The sequence below is a fragment of the Vicugna pacos genome, chromosome 16, assembly GCF_048564905.1.
Source record: "Vicugna pacos chromosome 16, VicPac4, whole genome shotgun sequence".
NCBI lineage: Eukaryota > Metazoa > Chordata > Mammalia > Artiodactyla > Camelidae > Vicugna > Vicugna pacos.
The window spans coordinates 24,462,938-24,483,048 of NC_133002.1; positions in this window are offsets into that span (position 1 = coordinate 24,462,938).

The following is a 20,111-nucleotide window of genomic DNA, read 5'->3' on the forward strand; positions in this document are numbered from 1 at the left end:
TGCTCAGTTCTGAGAGATAAGTGTGTGTGAAAGCCGTCCTTCACCTTGCTTGAAGGGAACACAAAGTTTATTTTCACTTGCAAACCCCACTCCATACATATATATGGGGAGGTACAAGCTCCAACTCGGTTTTACAGTGAAAACGGTAGGCACTTCAAACCGGCACTCGTAAACAGACTGGAAACCAGAGTCAGTGTTTCTCCTCCAACCCGTTCCCTTTTGCTGGATGAACGAACCTGTCTCCACATGCTCAGTTCTGAGAGATAAGTGTGTGTGAAAGCCGTCCTTCACCTAGCTTGAAGGGAACACATAGTTTCTTTTCAGTTGCAAACCCCACTCCATACATATATATGGGGAAGTTCAAGCTCCAACTCGGTTTTACAGTGAAAACTGCAGGCACTTCAAATCGTCACTAGGAAGCAGACTGAGAAACCAGAGTAAGGGTTTCCCCTGCAACAAGTTCCCTTTGTGCTGGATGAAAGAACATCTCTCCACATGCTCAGTTCTGGAGATAAGTGTGTGTGAAAGCGGTCCTTCACCTAGCTTGAAGGGAACACAAAGTTTCTTTTCAGTTGCAAACCCCACTCCATACTTATATATGGGGAGGTACAAGCTCCAACTCGGTTTTACAGTGAAAATGGCAGGCACTTCACACCGGCACTAGGAAACAGACTGAGAAACCAGAGTAAGGGTTTCCCCTGCAACCCGTTCCCTTTGTGCTGGATGAACGAACGTCTCTCCACATACCCAGTTCTGAGTGATATGTGTGTGTGAAAGCCGTCCTTCACATAAGTTGAAGGGAACAAAAAGTTTCTTTTCAGTTGAAAACCCCACTCCATACATATATATGGGGAGGTACAAGCTCCAACTCGCTTTTACAGTGAAAACGGCAGGCACTTCAAACCGGCACTAGGAAGCTGACTGAGAAACCAGAGTAAGGGTTTCTCCTGCAAACCGTTCCCTTTGTGCTGGATGAACGAACGTCTCTCCACGTGCTCAGTTCTGAGAGATAATTGTGTGTGAAAGCCGTCCTTCACCTAGCTTGAAGGGAACACAAAGTTTCTTTTCAGTTGCAAACCCCACTCCATACATATATATGGGGTGGTACAAGCTCCAACTCGGCTTTACAGTGAAAACGGCAGGCACTTCAAACCGGCACTAGGAAACAGACTGAGAAACCAGAGTAAGGGTTTCTCCTGCAACCCGTTCCCATTGTGCTGGATGAACGAACGTCTCTCCACATGCTCAGTTCTGAGAGATAAGTGTGTGTGAAAACCGTCCTTCACCTAGCTTGAAGGGAACACAAAGTTTCTTTTCAGTTGCAAACCCCAATCCATACATATAAATGGGGTAGTACAAGCTCCAACTCGGTTTTAAAGTGAAAACGGCAGGCACTTCAAACCGGCACTAGGAAACAGACTGAGAAACCAGAGTAAGTGTTTTTCCTGCAACATGTTCCATTTGTGCTGGATGAACGAACGTCTCTCCACATGCTCAGTTCTGAGAGATATTTGTGTGTGAAATCCGTCCTTCACCTAGCTTGAAGGGAACACAAAGTTTCTTTTCAGTTGCCAACTCCAATCCATACATATATATGCGGTGGTACAAGCTCCAACTCGGTTTTACAGTGAAAACGGCAGGCACTTCAAACCGGCACTAGGAAACAGACTGAGAAACCAGAGTAAGGGTTTCACCTGCAACCCGTTCCCTTTGTGCTGGATGAACGAACGTCTCTCCACATGCTCAGTTCTGAGAGATAAGTGTGTGTGAAAGCCGTCCTTCACCTAGCTTGAAGGGAACAGAAAGTTTCTTTTCAGTTGCAAACCCCACTCCATACATATATATGGGGAGGTACAAGCTCCAACTCGGCTTTACAGTGAAAACATCAGGCACTTCAAACCGGCACTAGGAAACAGACTGAGAAACCAGAGTAAGGCTTTCCCCTGCAACCCGTTCCTTTTGTGCTGGATGAACGAACGTCTCTCCACATGCTCAGTTCTGTGAGATATATGTGTGTGAAAGCCGTCCTTCACCTAGCGTGAAGGGAACACAAAGTTTCTTTTCAGTTGCAAACTCCACTCCATACATCTATAAGGGGAGGTACAAGCTCCAACTCGGTTTTACAGTGAAAACGGCAGGCACTTCAAATAGGCACTAGGAAAAAGACTGAGAAACCAAAGTAAGGGTTTCTCCTGCAACCCGTTCCCATTGTGCTGGATGAACGAACGTCTCTCCATATGCTCAGTTCTGAGAGATATGTGTGTGTGAAAGCCGTCCTTCACCTAGCTTGAAAGGAACACAAAGTTTCTTTACAGTTGCAAACCCCACTCCATACATATTTATGGGGAGGCACAAGCTCCAACTCGGTTTTACAGTGAAAACGGCAGGCACTTCAAACCGGCACTAGGAAACAGACTGAGAAACCAGAGTCAGTGATTCTCTTGCAACCCGTTCCCATTGTGCTGGATGAACGAAAGTCTCTCCATGTGCTCAGTTCTGAGAGATAAGTGTGTGTGAAAGCCGTCCTTCACCTAGCTTGAAGGGAACACAAAGTTTCTTTTCAGTTGCAAACCCCACTCCATACATATATATGGGGAGGTACAAGCTCCAACACGGTTTTACAGTGAAAACGGCAGGAACTTCAAACCGGCACTAGGAAACAGACTGAGAAACCAGAGTCAGTGTTTCCCATGCAACCCGTTCCCTTTGTGATGGATGAACGAACGTCTCTCCACGTAATCAGTTCTGAGAGATAAGTGTGTGTGAAAGCCGTCCTTCACCTAGCTTGAAGGGAACACAAAGTTTCTTTTCAGTTGCAAACCCCACTCCATACATATATATGGGGTGGTACAAGCTCCAACTCGGCTTTACAGTGAAAACGGCAGGCACTTCAAACCGGCACTAGGAAACATACTGAGAAACCAGAGTAATGGTTTCTCCTGCAACCCGTTCCCTTTGTGCTGGATGAACGAACGTCTCTCCACATGCTCAGTTCTCAGAGATAAGTGTGTGTGAAAACCGTCCTTCACCTAGCTTGAAGGGAACACAAAGTTTCTTTTCAGTTGCAAACCCCAATCCATACATATATATGGGGTAGTACAAGCTCCAACTCGGTTTTACAGTGAAAAAGGCAGGCACTTCAAACCGGCACTAGGAAACAGACTGAGAAACCAGAGTAAGGTTTTCTCCTGCAACCCGTTCCCATTGTGCTGGATGAACGAACGTCTCTCCATATGATCAGTTCTGAGAGATAAGTGTGTGTGAAAGCCGTCCTTCACCTAGCTTGAAAGGAACAGAAAGTTTCTTTTCAGTTGCAAACCCCACTCCATACATATATATGGGGAGGTACAAGCTCCAACTCAGTTTTACAGTGAAAACGGCAGGCACTTCAAACCGGCACTAGGAAACAGACTGAGAAACCAGAGTCAGTGATTCTCCTGCAACCCGTTCCCATTGTGCTGGATGAACGAACGTCTCTCCATATGCTCAGTTCTGAGAGATAAGTGTGTGTGAAAGCCGTCCTTCACCTAGCTTGAAGGGAACACAAAGTTTCTTTTCAATTGCAAACCCCACTCCATACATATATATGGGGAGGTACAAGTTCCAACTCGGTTTTACAGTGAAAACGGCAGGCACTTCAAACCGGCACTAGGAAACAGACTGAGAAACCAGAGTCAGTGTTTCCCCTGCAACCCGTTCCCTTTGTGATGGATGAACGAACGTTTCTCCACGTACTCAGTTCTGAGAGATAAGTGTGTGTGAAAGCCGTCCTTCACCTAGCTTGAAGGGAACACAAAGTTTCTTTTCAGTTGCCAACTCCACTCCATACATATATATGGGGAGGTACAAGCTCCAACTCGGTTTTACAGTGAAAACGGCAGGCACTTCAAAACGGCACTAGGAAACAGACTGAGAAAACAGAGTAAGGGTTTCACCTGCAACCCGTTTCCTTTGTGCTGGATGAACGAACGTCTCTCCACATGCTCAGTTCTGAGAGATAAGTGTGTGCGAAAGCCGTCCTTCACCTAGCTTGAAGGGAACACAAAGTTTCTTTTCAGTTGCAAACCCCATTCCATACATATATATGGGGAGGTACAAGCTCCAACTCGGCTTTACAGTGAAAACGGCAGGCACTTCAAACCGGCACTAGGATACAGACTGAGAAACCAGAGTAAGGGTTTCTCCTGCAACCCGTTCCCTTTGTGCTGGATGAACGAACGTCTCTCCACATGCTCAGTTCTGAGAGATAAGTGTGTGTGAAAGCCGTCCTTCACCTAGCTTGAAGGGAACACAAAGTTTCTTTTCAGTTGCAAACCCCAATCCATACATATATATGGGGTAGTACAAGCTCCAACTCGGTTTTACAGTGAAAACGGCAGGCACTTCAAACCGGCACTAGGAAACAGACTGAGAAACCAGAGTAAGGGTTTCTCCTGCAACCCGTTCCATTTGTGCTGGGTGAACGAACGTCTCTCCACATACTCAGTTCTGAGAGATAAGTGTGTGTGAAAGCCGTCCTTCACCTAGCTTGAAGGGAACACAAAGTTTCTTTTCAGTTGCCAACTCCAATCCATACATATATATGCGGTGGTACAAGTTCCAACTCGGTTTTACACTGAAAACGGCAGGCACTTCAAACCGGCACTAGGAAACAGACTGAGAAACCAGAGTAAGGGTTTCACCTGCAACCCGTTCCCATTGTGCTGGATGAACGAACGTCTCTCCACATGCTCAGTTCTGAGAGATAAGTGTGTGTGAAATCCGTCCTTCACCTAGCTTGAAGGGAACAGAAAGTTTCTTTTCAGTTGCAAACCCCACTCCATACATATATATGGGGAGGTACAAGCTCCAACTCGGCTTTACCGTGAAAACGACAGGCACTTCAAAACGGCACTAGGAAACAGACTGAGAAACCAGAGTAAGGCTTTCTCCTGCAACCCGTTCCCTTTTTGCTGGATGAACGAACGTCTCTGCACATGCTCAGTTCTGTGAGATATATGTGTGTGAAAGCCGTCCTTCACCTAGCGTGAAGGGAACACAAAGTTTCTTTTCAGTTGCAAACTCCACTCCATACATATATATGGGGAGGTACAAGCTCCAACTCGGTTTTACAGTGAAAACGGCAGGCACTTCAAATAGGCACTAGGAAAAAAACTGAGAAACCAGAGTAAGGGTTTCTCCTGCAAACCGATCCCATTGTGCTGGATGAACGAACATCTCTCCATATGCTCAGTTCTGAGAGATAAGTGTGTGTGAAAGCCGTCCTTCACCTAGCTTGAAAGGAACAGAAAGTTTCTTTTCAGTTGCAAACCCCACTCCATACATATATATGGGGAGGTACAAGCTCCAACACGGTTTTACAGTGAAAACGGCAGGCACTTCAAACCGGCACTAGGAAACAGACTGAGAAACCAGAGTCAGTGATTCTCCTGCAACCCGTTCCCATTGTGCTGGATGAACGAACGTCTCTCCATATGCTCAGTTCTGAGAGATAAGTGTGTGTGAAAGCCGTCCTTCACCTAGCTTGAAGGGAACACAAAGTTTCTTTTCAGTTGCAAACCCCACTCCATACATATATATGGGGAGGTACAAGCTCCAACACGGTTTTACATTGAAAACGGCAGGCACTTCAAACCGGCACTAGGAAACAGTCTGAGAAACCAGAGTCAGAGTTTCCCCTGCAACCCGTTCCCTTTGTGATGGATGAACGAACGTCTCTCCACGTACTCAGTTCCGAGAGATAAGTGTGTGTGAAAGCCGTCCTTCACCTAGCTTGAAGGGAACACAAAGTTTCTTTTCAGTAGCCAACTCCACTCCATACATATATATGCGGAGGTACAAGCTCCAAGTCGGTTTTACAATGAAAACGGCAGGCACTTCAAAACGGCACTTGGAAACAGACTGAGAAAACCGAGTAAGGGTTTCACCTGCAACCCGTTCCGTTTGTGCTGGATGAACGAACGTCTCTCCACATGCTCAGTTCTGAGAGATAAGTGTGTGCGAAAGCCGTCCTTCACCTAGCTTGAAGGGAACACATAGTTTCTTTTCAGTTGCAAACCGCACTCCATACATATATATGGGGAGGTACAAGCTCCAACTCGGCTTTACAGTGAAAACGGCAGGCACTTCAAACCGGCACTAGGAAACAGACTGAGAAACCAGAGTAAGAGTTTCACCTGCAACCCGTTCCCTTTGTGCTGGATGAACGAACGTCTCTCCACATGCTCAGTTCTGAGAGATAAGTGTGTGTGAAAGCCGTCCTTCACCTAGCTTGAAGGGAACAGAAAGTTTCTTTTCAGTTGCAAACCCCACTCCATACATATATATGGGGAGGTACAAGCTCCAACTCGGCTTTACAGTGAAAACATCAGGCACTTCAAACCGGCACTAGGAAACAGACTGAGAAACCAGAGTAAGGCTTTCTCCTGCAACCCGTTCCCTTTGTGCTGGATGAACGAACGTCTCTCCACATGCTCAGTTCTGTGAGATATATGTGTGTGAAAGCCGTCCTTCACCTAGCGTGAAGGGAACACAAAGTTTCTTTTCAGTTGCAAACTCCACTCCATACATCTATAAGGGGAGGTACAAGCTCCAACTCGGTTTTACAGTGAAAACGGCAGGCACTTCAAATAGGCACTAGGAAAAAGACTGAGAAACCAAAGTAAGGGTTTCTCCTGCAACCCGTTCCCATTGTGCTGGATGAACGAACGTCTCTCCATATGCTCAGTTCTGAGAGATATGTGTGTGTGAAAGCCGTCCTTCACCTAGCTTGAAAGGAACACAAAGTTTCTTTTCAGTTGCAAACCCCACTCCATACATATATATGGGGAGGTACAAGCTACAACTCGGTTTTACAGTGAAAACGGCAGGCACTTCAAACCGGCACTAGGAAACAGACTGAGAAACCAGAGTCAGTGATTCTCTTGCAACCCGTTCCCATTGTGCTGGATGAACGAAAGTCTCTCCATGTGCTCAGTTCTGAGAGATAAGTGTGTGTGAAAGCCGTCCTTCACCTAGCTTGAAGGGAACACAAAGTTTCTTTTCAGTTGCAAACCCCACTCCATACATATATATGGGGAGGTACAAGCTCCAACACGGTTTTACAGTGAAAACGGCAGGCACTTCAAACCGGCACTAGGAAACAGACTGAGAAACCAGAGTCAGTGTTTCCCATGCAACCCGTTCCCTTTGTGTTGGATGAACGAACGTCTCTCCACGTACTCAGTTCTGAGAGATAAGTGTGTGTGAAAGCCGTCCTTCACCTAGCTTGAAGGGAACACAAAGTTTCTTTTCATTTGCAAACCCCACTCCATACATATATATGGGGTGGTACAAGCTCCAACTCGGCTTTACAGTGAAAACGGCAGGCACTTCAAACCGGCACTAGGAAACATACTGAGAAACCAGAGTAAGGGTTTCTCCTGCAACCCGTTCCCTTTGTGCTGGATGAACGAACGTCTCTCCACATGCTCAGTTCTCAGAGATAAGTGTGTGTGAAAACCGTCCTTCACCTAGCTTGAAGGGAACACAAAGTTTCTTTTCAGTTGCAAACCCCAATCCATACATATATATGGGGTAGTACAAGCTCCAACTCGGTTTTACAGTGAAAAAGGCAGGCACTTCAAACCGGCACTAGAAAACAGACTGAGAAACCAGAGTAAGGTTTTCTCCTGCAACCCGTTCCCATTGTGCTGGATGAACGAACGTCTCTCCATATGATCAGTTCTGAGAGATAAGTGTGTGTGAAAGCCGTCCTTCACCTAGCTTGAAAGGAACAGAAAGTTTCTTTTCAGTTGCAAACCCCACTCCATACATATATATGGGGAAGTACAAGCTCCAACTCGGTTTTACAGTGAAAACGGCAGGCACTTCAAACCGGCACTAGGAAACAGACTGAGAAACCAGAGTCAGTGATTCTCCTGCAACCCGTTCCCATTGTGCTGGATGAACGAACGTCTCTCCATATGCTCAGTTCTGAGAGATAAATGTGTGTGAAAGCCGTCCTTCACCTAGCTTGAAGGGAACACAAAGTTTCTTTTCAATTGCAAACCCCACTCCATACATATATATGGGGAGGTACAAGCTCCAACTCGGTTTTACAGTGAAAACGGCAGGCACTTCAAACCGGCACTAGGAAACAGACTGAGAAACCAGAGTCAGTGTTTCCCCTGCAACCCGTTCCCTTTGTGATGGATGAACGAACGTTTCTCCACGTACTCAGTTCTGAGAGATAAGTGTGTGTGAAAGCCGTCCTTCACCTAGCTTGAAGAGAACACAAAGTTTCTTTTCAGTTGCAAACTCCACTCCATACATATATATGGGGAGTTACAAGCTCCAACTCGGTTTTACAGTGAAAACGGCAGTCACTTCAAACCGGCACTAGGAAATACACTGAGAAACCAGGGTCAGTGTTTCTCATGCAACCCGTTCCCTTTGTGCTGGATGAACGTTCGTCTCTCCACGTGCTCAGTTCTGAGAGATAAGTGTGTGTGAAACCGTCCTTCACCTAGCTTGAAGGGAACACAAAGTTTCTTTTCAGTTGCAAACTCCACTCCATACATATATATGGGGAGTTACAAGCTCCAACTCAGTTTTACAGTGAAAACGGCAGGCACTTCCAACCGGCACTAGGAAATACACTGAGAAACCAGGGTCAGTGTATCTCCTGCAACCCGTTCCCTTTGTGCTGGATGAACGAACGTCTCTCCACATGCTCAGTTCTGAGAGATAAGTGTGTGTGAAAGCCGTCCTTCACCTTGCTTGAAGGGAACACAAAGTTTATTTTCACTTGCAAACCCCACTCCATACATATATATGGGGAGGTACAAGCTCCAACTCGGTTTTACAGTGAAAACGGTAGGCACTTCAAACCGGCACTCGTAAACAGACTGGAAACCAGAGTCAGTGTTTCTCCTCCAACCCGTTCCCTTTTGCTGGATGAACGAACCTGTCTCCACATGCTCAGTTCTGAGAGATAAGTGTGTGTGAAAGCCGTCCTTCACCTAGCTTGAAGGGAACACATAGTTTCTTTTCAGTTGCAAACCCCACTCCATACATATATATGGGGAAGTTCAAGCTCCAACTCGGTTTTACAGTGAAAACTGCAGGCACTTCAAATCGTCACTAGGAAGCAGACTGAGAAACCAGAGTAAGGGTTTCCCCTGCAACAAGTTCCCTTTGTGCTGGATGAAAGAACATCTCTCCACATGCTCAGTTCTGGAGATAAGTGTGTGTGAAAGCGGTCCTTCACCTAGCTTGAAGGGAACACAAAGTTTCTTTTCAGTTGCAAACCCCACTCCATACTTATATATGGGGAGGTACAAGCTCCAACTCGGTTTTACAGTGAAAATGGCAGGCACTTCACACCGGCACTAGGAAACAGACTGAGAAACCAGAGTAAGGGTTTCCCCTGCAACCCGTTCCCTTTGTGCTGGATGAACGAACGTCTCTCCACATACCCAGTTCTGAGTGATATGTGTGTGTGAAAGCCGTCCTTCACATAAGTTGAAGGGAACAAAAAGTTTCTTTTCAGTTGAAAACCCCACTCCATACATATATATGGGGAGGTACAAGCTCCAACTCGCTTTTACAGTGAAAACGGCAGGCACTTCAAACCGGCACTAGGAAGCTGACTGAGAAACCAGAGTAAGGGTTTCTCCTGCAAACCGTTCCCTTTGTGCTGGATGAACGAACGTCTCTCCACGTGCTCAGTTCTGAGAGATAATTGTGTGTGAAAGCCGTCCTTCACCTAGCTTGAAGGGAACACAAAGTTTCTTTTCAGTTGCAAACCCCACTCCATACATATATATGGGGTGGTACAAGCTCCAACTCGGCTTTACAGTGAAAACGGCAGGCACTTCAAACCGGCACTAGGAAACAGACTGAGAAACCAGAGTAAGGGTTTCTCCTGCAACCCGTTCCCTTTGTGCTGGATGAACGAACGTCTCTCCACATGCTCAGTTCTGAGAGATAAGTGTGTGTGAAAACCGTCCTTCACCTAGCTTGAAGGGAACACAAAGTTTCTTTTCAGTTGCAAACCCCAATCCATACATATAAATGGGGTAGTACAAGCTCCAACTCGGTTTTAAAGTGAAAACGGCAGGCACTTCAAACCGGCACTAGGAAACAGACTGAGAAACCAGAGTAAGTGTTTTTCCTGCAACATGTTCCATTTGTGCTGGATGAACGAACGTCTCTCCACATGCTCAGTTCTGAGAGATATGTGTGTGTGAAATCCGTCCTTCACCTAGCTTGAAGGGAACACAAAGTTTCTTTTCAGTTGCCAACTCCAATCCATACATATATATGCGGTGGTACAAGCTCCAACTCGGTTTTACAGTGAAAACGGCAGGCACTTCAAACCGGCACTAGGAAACAGACTGAGAAACCAGAGTAAGGGTTTCACCTGCAACCCGTTCCCTTTGTGCTGGATGAACGAACGTCTCTCCACATGCTCAGTTCTGAGAGATAAGTGTGTGTGAAAGCCGTCCTTCACCTAGCTTGAAGGGAACAGAAAGTTTCTTTTCGGTTGCAAACCCCACTCCATACATATATATGGGGAGGTACAAGCTCCAACTCGGCTTTACAGTGAAAACATCAGGCACTTCAAACCGGCACTAGGAAACAGACTGAGAAACCAGAGTAAGGCTTTCCCCTGCAACCCGTTCCTTTTGTGCTGGATGAACGAACGTCTCTCCACATGCTCAGTTCTGTGAGATATATGTGTGTGAAAGCCGTCCTTCACCTAGCGTGAAGGGAACACAAAGTTTCTTTTCAGTTGCAAACTCCACTCCATACATCTATAAGGGGAGGTACAAGCTCCAACTCGGTTTTACAGTGAAAACGGCAGGCACTTCAAATAGGCACTAGGAAAAAGACTGAGAAACCAAAGTAAGGGTTTCTCCTGCAACCCGTTCCCATTGTGCTGGATGAACGAACGTCTCTCCATATGCTCAGTTCTGAGAGATATGTGTGTGTGAAAGCCGTCCTTCACCTAGCTTGAAAGGAACACAAAGTTTCTTTTCAGTTGCAAACCCCACTCCATACATATTTATGGGGAGGCACAAGCTCCAACTCGGTTTTACAGTGAAAACGGCAGGCACTTCAAACCGGCACTAGGAAACATACTGAGAAACCAGAGTAATGGTTTCTCCTGCAACCCGTTCCCTTTGTGCTGGATGAACGAACGTCTCTCCACATGCTCAGTTCTCAGTGATAAGTGTGTGTGAAAACCGTCCTTCACCTAGCTTGAAGGGAACACAAAGTTTCTTTTCAGTTGCAAACCCCAATCCATACATATATATGGGGTAGTACAAGCTCCAACTCGGTTTTACAGTGAAAAAGGCAGGCACTTCAAACCGGCACTAGGAAACAGACTGAGAAACCAGAGTAAGGTTTTCTCCTGCAACCCGTTCCCATTGTGCTGGATGAACGAACGTCTCTCCATATGATCAGTTCTGAGAGATAAGTGTGTGTGAAAGCCGTCCTTCACCTAGCTTGAAAGGAACAGAAAGTTTCTTTTCAGTTGCAAACCCCACTCCATACATATATATGGGGAGGTACAAGCTCCAACTCAGTTTTACAGTGAAAACGGCAGGCACTTCAAACCGGCACTAGGAAACAGACTGAGAAACCAGAGTCAGTGATTCTCCTGCAACCCGTTCCCATTGTGCTGGATGAACGAACGTCTCTCCATATGCTCAGTTCTGAGAGATAAGTGTGTGTGAAAGCCGTCCTTCACCTAGCTTGAAGGGAACACAAAGTTTCTTTTCAATTGCAAACCCCACTCCATACATATATATGGGGAGGTACAAGTTCCAACTCGGTTTTACAGTGAAAACGGCAGGCACTTCAAACCGGCACTAGGAAACAGACTGAGAAACCAGAGTCAGTGTTTCCCCTGCAACCCGTTCCCTTTGTGATGGATGAACGAACGTTTCTCCACGTACTCAGTTCTGAGAGATAAGTGTGTGTGAAAGCCGTCCTTCACCTAGCTTGAAGGGAACACAAAGTTTCTTTTCAGTTGCCAACTCCACTCCATACATATATATGGGGAGGTACAAGCTCCAACTCGGTTTTACAGTGAAAACGGCAGGCACTTCAAAACGGCACTAGGAAACAGACTGAGAAAACAGAGTAAGGGTTTCACCTGCAACCCGTTTCCTTTGTGCTGGATGAACGAACGTCTCTCCACATGCTCAGTTCTGAGAGATAAATGTGTGCGAAAGCCGTCCTTCACCTAGCTTGAAGGGAACACAAAGTTTCTTTTCAGTTGCAAACCCCATTCCATACATATATATGGGGAGGTACAAGCTCCAACTCGGCTTTACAGTGAAAACGGCAGGCACTTCAAACCGGCACTAGGATACAGACTGAGAAACCAGAGTAAGGGTTTCTCCTGCAACCCGTTCCCTTTGTGCTGGATGAACGAACGTCTCTCCACATGCTCAGTTCTGAGAGATAAGTGTGTGTGAAAGCCGTCCTTCACCTAGCTTGAAGGGAACACAAAGTTTCTTTTCAGTTGCAAACCCCAATCCATACATATATATGGGGTAGTACAAGCTCCAACTCGGTTTTACAGTGAAAACGGCAGGCACTTCAAACCGGCACTAGGAAACAGACTGAGAAACCAGAGTAAGGGTTTCTCCTGCAACCCGTTCCATTTGTGCTGGGTGAACGAACGTCTCTCCACATACTCAGTTCTGAGAGATAAGTGTGTGTGAAAGCCGTCCTTCACCTAGCTTGAAGGGAACACAAAGTTTCTTTTCAGTTGCCAACTCCAATCCATACATATATATGCGGTGGTACAAGTTCCAACTCGGTTTTACACTGAAAACGGCAGGCACTTCAAACCGGCACTAGGAAACAGACTGAGAAACCAGAGTAAGGGTTTCACCTGCAACCCGTTCCCATTGTGCTGGATGAACGAACGTCTCTCCACATGCTCAGTTCTGAGAGATAAGTGTGTGTGAAAGCCGTCCTTCACCTAGCTTGAAGGGAACAGAAAGTTTCTTTTCAGTTGCAAACCCCACTCCATACATATATATGGGGAGGTACAAGCTCCAACTCGGCTTTACCGTGAAAACGACAGGCACTTCAAAACGGCACTAGGAAACAGACTGAGAAACCAGAGTAAGGCTTTCTCCTGCAACCCGTTCCCTTTTTGCTGGATGAACGAACGTCTCTGCACATGCTCAGTTCTGTGAGATATATGTGTGTGAAAGCCGTCCTTCACCTAGCGTGAAGGGAACACAAAGTTTCTTTTCAGTTGCAAACTCCACTCCATACATATATATGGGGAGGTACAAGCTCCAACTCAGTTTTACAGTGAAAACGGCAGGCACTTCAAATAGGCACTAGGAAAAAAACTGAGAAACCAGAGTAAGGGTTTCTCCTGCAAACCGATCCCATTGTGCTGGATGAACGAACATCTCTCCATATGCTCAGTTCTGAGAGATAAGTGTGTGTGAAAGCCGTCCTTCACCTAGCTTGAAAGGAACAGAAAGTTTCTTTTCAGTTGCAAACCCCACTCCATACATATATATGGGGAGGTACAAGCTAAAACACGGTTTTACAGTGAAAACGGCAGGCACTTCAAACCGGCACTAGGAAACAGACTGAGAAACCAGAGTCAGTGATTCTCCTGCAACCCGTTCCCATTGTGCTGGATGAACGAACGTCTCTCCATATGCTCAGTTCTGAGAGATAAGTGTGTGTGAAAGCCGTCCTTCACCTAGCTTGAAGGGAACACAAAGTTTCTTTTCAGTTGCAAACCCCACTCCATACATATATATGGGGAGGTACAAGCTCCAACACGGTTTTACATTGAAAACGGCAGGCACTTCAAACCGGCACTAGGAAACAGTCTGAGAAACCAGAGTCAGTGTTTCCCCTGCAACCCGTTCCCTTTGTGATGGATGAACGAACGTCTCTCCACGTACTCAGTTCTGAGAGATAAGTGTGTGTGAAAGCCGTCCTTCACCTAGCTTGAAGGGAACACAAAGTTTCTTTTCAGTAGCCAACTCCACTCCATACATATATATGCGGAGGTACAAGCTCCAAGTCGGTTTTACAATGAAAACGGCAGGCACTTCAAAACGGCACTTGGAAACAGACTGAGAAAACCGAGTAAGGGTTTCACCTGCAACCCGTTCCGTTTGTGCTGGATGAACGAACGTCTCTCCACATGCTCAGTTCTGAGAGATAAGTGTGTGCGAAAGCCGTCCTTCACCTAGCTTGAAGGGAACACATAGTTTCTTTTCAGTTGCAAACCGCACTCCATACATATATATGGGGAGGTACAAGCTCCAACTCGGCTTTACAGTGAAAACGGCAGGCACTTCAAACCGGCACTAGGAAACAGACTGAGAAACCAGAGTAAGGGTTTCACCTGCAACCCGTTCCCTTTGTGCTGGATGAACGAACGTCTCTCCACATGCTCAGTTCTGAGAGATAAGTGTGTGTGAAAGCCGTCCTTCACCTAGCTTGAAGGGAACAGAAAGTTTCTTTTCAGTTGCAAACCCCACTCCATACATATATATGGGGAGGTACAAGCTCCAACTCGGCTTTACAGTGAAAACATCAGGCACTTCAAACCGGCACTAGGAAACAGACTGAGAAACCAGAGTAAGGCTTTCTCCTGCAACCCGTTCCCTTTGTGCTGGATGAACGAACGTCTCTCCACATGCTCAGTTCTGTGAGATATATGTGTGTGAAAGCGTCCTTCACCTAGCGTGAAGGGAACACAAAGTTTCTTTTCAGTTGCAAACTCCACTCCATACATCTATAAGGGGAGGTACAAGCTCCAACTCGGTTTTACAGTGAAAACGGCAGGCACTTCAAATAGGCACTAGGAAAAAGACTGAGAAACCAAAGTAAGGGTTTCTCCTGCAACCCGTTCCCATTGTGCTGGATGAACGAAAGTCTCTCCATATGCTCAGTTCTGAGAGATATGTGTGTGTGAAAGCCGTCCTTCACCTAGCTTGAAAGGAACACAAAGTTTCTTTTCAGTTGCAAACCCCACTCCATACATATATATGGGGAGGTACAAGCTACAACTCGGTTTTACAGTGAAAACGGCAGGCACTTCAAACCGGCACTAGGAAACAGACTGAGAAACCAGAGTCAGTGTTTCTCTTGCCACCCGTTCCCATTGTGCTGGATGAACGAAAGTCTCTCCATGTGCTCAGTTCTGAGAGATAAGTGTGTGTGAAAGCCGTCCTTCACCTAGCTTGAAGGGAACACAAAGTTTCTTTTCAGTTGCAAACCCCACTCCATACATATATATGGGGAGGTACAAGCTCCAACACGGTTTTACAGTGAAAACGGCAGGCACTTCAAACCGGCACTAGGAAACAGACTGAGAAACCAGAGTCAGTGTTTCCCATGCAACCCGTTCCCTTTGTGTTGGATGAACGAACGTCTCTCCACGTACTCAGTTCTGAGAGATAAGTGTGTGTGAAAGCCGTCCTTCACTTAGCTTGAAGGGAACACAAAATTTCTTTTCAGTTGCAAACCCCAATCCATACATATATATGGGGTAGTACAAGCTCCAACTCGGTTTTACAGTGAAAAAGGCAGGCACTTCAAACCGGCACTAGAAAACAGACTGAGAAACCAGAGTAAGGTTTTCTCCTGCAACCCGTTCCCATTGTGCTGGATGAACGAACGTCTCTCCACATGCTCAGTTCTGAGAGATAAGTGTGTGTGAAAGCCGTCCTTCACCTAGCTTGAAAGGAACAGAAAGTTTCTTTTCAGTTGCAAACCCCACTCCATACATATATATGGGGAAGTACAAGCTCCAACTCGGTTTTACAGTGAAAACGGCAGGCACTTCAAACCGGCACTAGGAAACAGACTGAGAAACCAGAGTCAGTGATTCTCCTGCAACCCGTTCCCATTGTGCTGGATGAACGAACGTCTCTCCATATGCTCAGTTCTGAGAGATAAGTGTGTGTGAAAGCCGTCCTTCACCTAGCTTGAAGGGAACACAAAGTTTCTTTTCAATTGCAAACCCCACTCCATACATATATATGGGGAGGTACAAGCTCCAACTCGGTTTTACAGTGAAAACGGCAGGCACTTCAAACCGGCACTAGGAAACAGACTGAGAAACCAGAGTCAGTGTTTCCCCTGCAACCCGTTCCCTTTGTGATGGATGAACGAACGTTTCTCCACGTACTCAGTTCTGAGAGATAAGTGTGTGTGAAAGCCGTCCTTCACCTAGCTTGAAGGGAACACAAAGTTTCTTTTCAGTTGCCAACTCCACTCCATACATATATATGGGGAGGTACAAGCTCCAACTCGGTTTTACAGTGAAAACGGCAGGCACTTCAAAACGGCACTAGGAAACAGACTGAGAAAACAGAGTAAGGGTTTCACCTGCAACCCGTTCCCTTTGTGATGGATGAACGAACGTCTCTCCACATGCTCAGTTCTGAGAGATAAGTGTGTGCGAAAGCCGTCCTTCACCTAGCTTGAAGGGAACACAAAGTTTCTTTTCAGTTGCAAACCCCATTCCATACATATATATGGGGAGGTACAAGCTCCAACTCGGCTTTACAGTGAAAACGGCAGGCACTTCAAACCGGAACTAGGATACAGACTGAGAAACCAGAGTAAGGGTTTCTCCTGCAACCCGTTCCCTTTGTGCTGGATGAACGAACGTCTCTCCACATGCTCAGTTCTGAGAGATAAGTGTGTGTGAAAGCCGTCCTTCACCTAGCTTGAAGGGAACACAAAGTTTCTTTTCAGTTGCAAACCCCAATCCATACATATATATGGGGTAGTACAAGCTCCAACTCGGTTTTACAGTGAAAAAGGCAGGCACTTCAAACCGGCACTAGGAAACAGACTGAGAAACCAGAGTAAGGGTTTCTCCTGCAACCCGTTCCATTTGTGCTGGGTGAACGAACGTCTCTCCACATACTCAGTTCTGAGAGATAAGTGTGTGTGAAAGCCGTCCTTCACCTAGCTTGAAGGGAACACAAAGTTTCTTTTCAGTTGCCAACTCCAATCCATACATATATATGCGGTGGTACAAGTTCCAACTCGGTTTTACAGTGAAAACGGCAGGCACTTCAAACCGGCACTAGGAAACAGACTGAGAAACCAGAGTAAGGTTTTCACCTGCAACCCGTTCCCTTTGTGCTGGATGAACGAACGTCTCTCCACATGCTCAGTTCTGAGAGATAAGTGTGTGTGAAAGCCGTCCTTCACCTAGCTTGAAGGGAACAGAAAGTTTCTTTTCAGTTGCAAACCCCACTCCATACATATATATGGGGAGGTACAAGCTCCAGCTCGGCTTTACCGTGAAAACGACAGGCACTTCAAAACGGCACTAGGAAACAGACTGAGAAACCAGAGTAAGGCTTTCTCCTGCAACCCGTTCCCTTTGTGCTGGATGAACGAACGTCTCTGCACATGCTCAGTTCTGTGAGATATATGTGTGTGAAAGCCGTCCTTCACCTAGCGTGAAGGGAACACAAAGTTTCTTTTCAGTTGCAAACTCCACTCCATACATATATATGGGGAGGTACAAGCTCCAACTCGGTTTTACAGTGAAAACGGCAGGCACTTCAAATAGACACTAGGAAACAGACTGAGAAACCAGAGTAAGGGTTTCTCCTGCAACCCGTTCCCATTGTGCTGGATGAACGAACGTCTCTCCATATGCTCAGTTCTGACAGATAAGTGTGTGTGAAAGCCGTCCTTCACCTAGCTTGAAGGGAACAGAAAGTTTCTTTTCAGTTGCAAACCCCACTCCATACATATATATGGGGAGGTACAAGCTCCAACTCGATTTTACAGTGAAAACGGCAGGCACTTCAAACCGGCACTAGGAAACAGACTGAGAAACCAGAGTCAGTGATTCTCCTGCAACCCGTTCCAATTGTGCTGGATGAACGAACGTCTCTCCATATGCTCAGTTCTGAGAGATAAGTGTGTGTGAAAGCCGTCCTTCACCTAGCTTGAAGGGAACAAAAGTTTCTTTTCAGTTGCAAACCCCACTCCATACAAATATGTTGGGAGGTACAAGCTCCAACACGGTTTCACAGTGAAAACGGCAGGCACTTCAAACCGGCACTAGGAAACAGACTGAGAAACCAGAGTCAGTGTTTCCCCTGCAACCCGTTCCCTTTGTGATGGATGAACGAACGTCTCTCCACGTACTCAGTTCTGAGAGATAAGTGTGTGTGAAAGCCGTACTTCACCTAGCTTGAAGGGAACACAAAGTTTCTTTTCAGTTGCAAACTCCACTCCATACATATATATGCGGAGGTACAAGCTCCAACTCGGTTTTACAGTGAAAACGGCAGGCACTTCAAACCGGCACTAGGAAACAGACTGAGAAACCAGAGTAAGGCTTTCTCCTGCAACCTGTTCCCTTTGTGCTGGATGAACGAACGTCTCTCCACATGCTCTGTTCTGTGAGATATATGTGTGTGAAAGCCGTCCTTCACCTAGCGTGAAGGGAACACAAAGTTTCTTTTCAGTTGCAAACTCCACTCCATACATATATATGGGGAGGTACAAGCTCCAACTCGGTTTTACAGTGAAAACGGCAGGTACTTCAAATAGGCACTAGGAAACAGACTGAGAAACCAGAGTTAGGTTTCTCCTGCAACCCGTTCCCATTGTGCTGGATGAACGAACGTCTCTCCATATGCTCAGTTCTGAGAGATAAGTGTGTATGAAATCCGTCCTTCACCTAGCTTGAAGGGAACACAAAGTTTCTTTTCAGTTGCAAACCCCACTCCATACATATATATGGGGAGGTACAAGCTCCAACACGGTTTTACAGTGAAAACGGCAGGCACTTCAAACCGGCACTAGGAAACAGACTGAGAAACCAGAGTCAGTGATTCTCCTGCAACCCGTTCCCTTTGTGCTGGATGAACGAAAGTCTCTCCACATGCTCAGTTCTGAGAGATAAGTGTGTGTGAAAGCCGTCCTTCACCTAGCTTGAAGGGAACACAAAGTTTCTTTTCACATGCAAACCCCACTCCATACAAATATATATGGGGAGGTACAAGCTCTAACACGGTATTACAGTGAAAACGGTAGGCACTTCAAACCGGCACTAGGAAACAGACTGAGAAACCAGAGTTAGTGTTTCTCCTCCGACATGTTCCATTTTGCTGGATGAACGAACGTCTCTCCACATGCTCAGTTCTGAGAGATATGTGTGTGTGAAAGCCGTCCTTCACTTAGCTTGAAGGGAACACAAAGTTTCTTTTCAGTTGCAAACCCCACTCCATACATATATATGGGGAGGTACAAGCTCCAACTCGGATTTACAGTGAAAACGGCAGGCACTTCAAACCGGCACTAGGAAACAGACTGAGAAACCAGAGTAAGGGTTTCTCCTGCAACCCGTTCCCTTTGTGCTGGATGAACGAACGTCTCTCCACATGCTCAGTTCTGAGACATAAGTGTGTGTGAAAGCCGTCCTTCACCTAGCTTGAAGGGAACACAAAGTTTCTTTTCAGTTGCAAACTCCACTCCATACATATATATGGGGAGGTACAAGCTCCAACTCTGTTTTACAGTGAAAACGGCAGGCACTTCAAACCGGCAGTAGGAAACAGACTGAGAAACCAGACTCAGTGTTTCTCCTGCAACCCGTTCCATTTGTGCTGGATGAACGCACGTCTCTCCACATGCTCAGTTCTGAGAGATAAGTGTGTGTGAAAGCCGTCCTTCACCTAGCTTGAAGGGAACACAAAGTTTCTTTTCAGTTGCCAACTCCACTCCATACATATATATGGGGAGGTACAAGCTCCAACTCGGTTTTACAGTGAAAACGGCAGGCACTTCAAAACGGCACTAGGAAACAGACTGAGAAAACAGAGTAAGGGTTTCACCTGCAACCCGTTCCCTTTGTGATGGATGAACGAACGTCTCTCCACATGCTCAGTTCTGAGAGATAAGTGTGTGCGAAAGCCGTCCTTCACCTAGCTTGAAGGGAACACAAAGTTTCTTTTCAGTTGCAAACCCCATTCCATACATATATATGGGGAGGTACAAGCTCCAACTCGGCTTTACAGTGAAAACGGCAGGCACTTCAAACCGGAACTAGGATACAGACTGAGAAACCAGAGTAAGGGTTT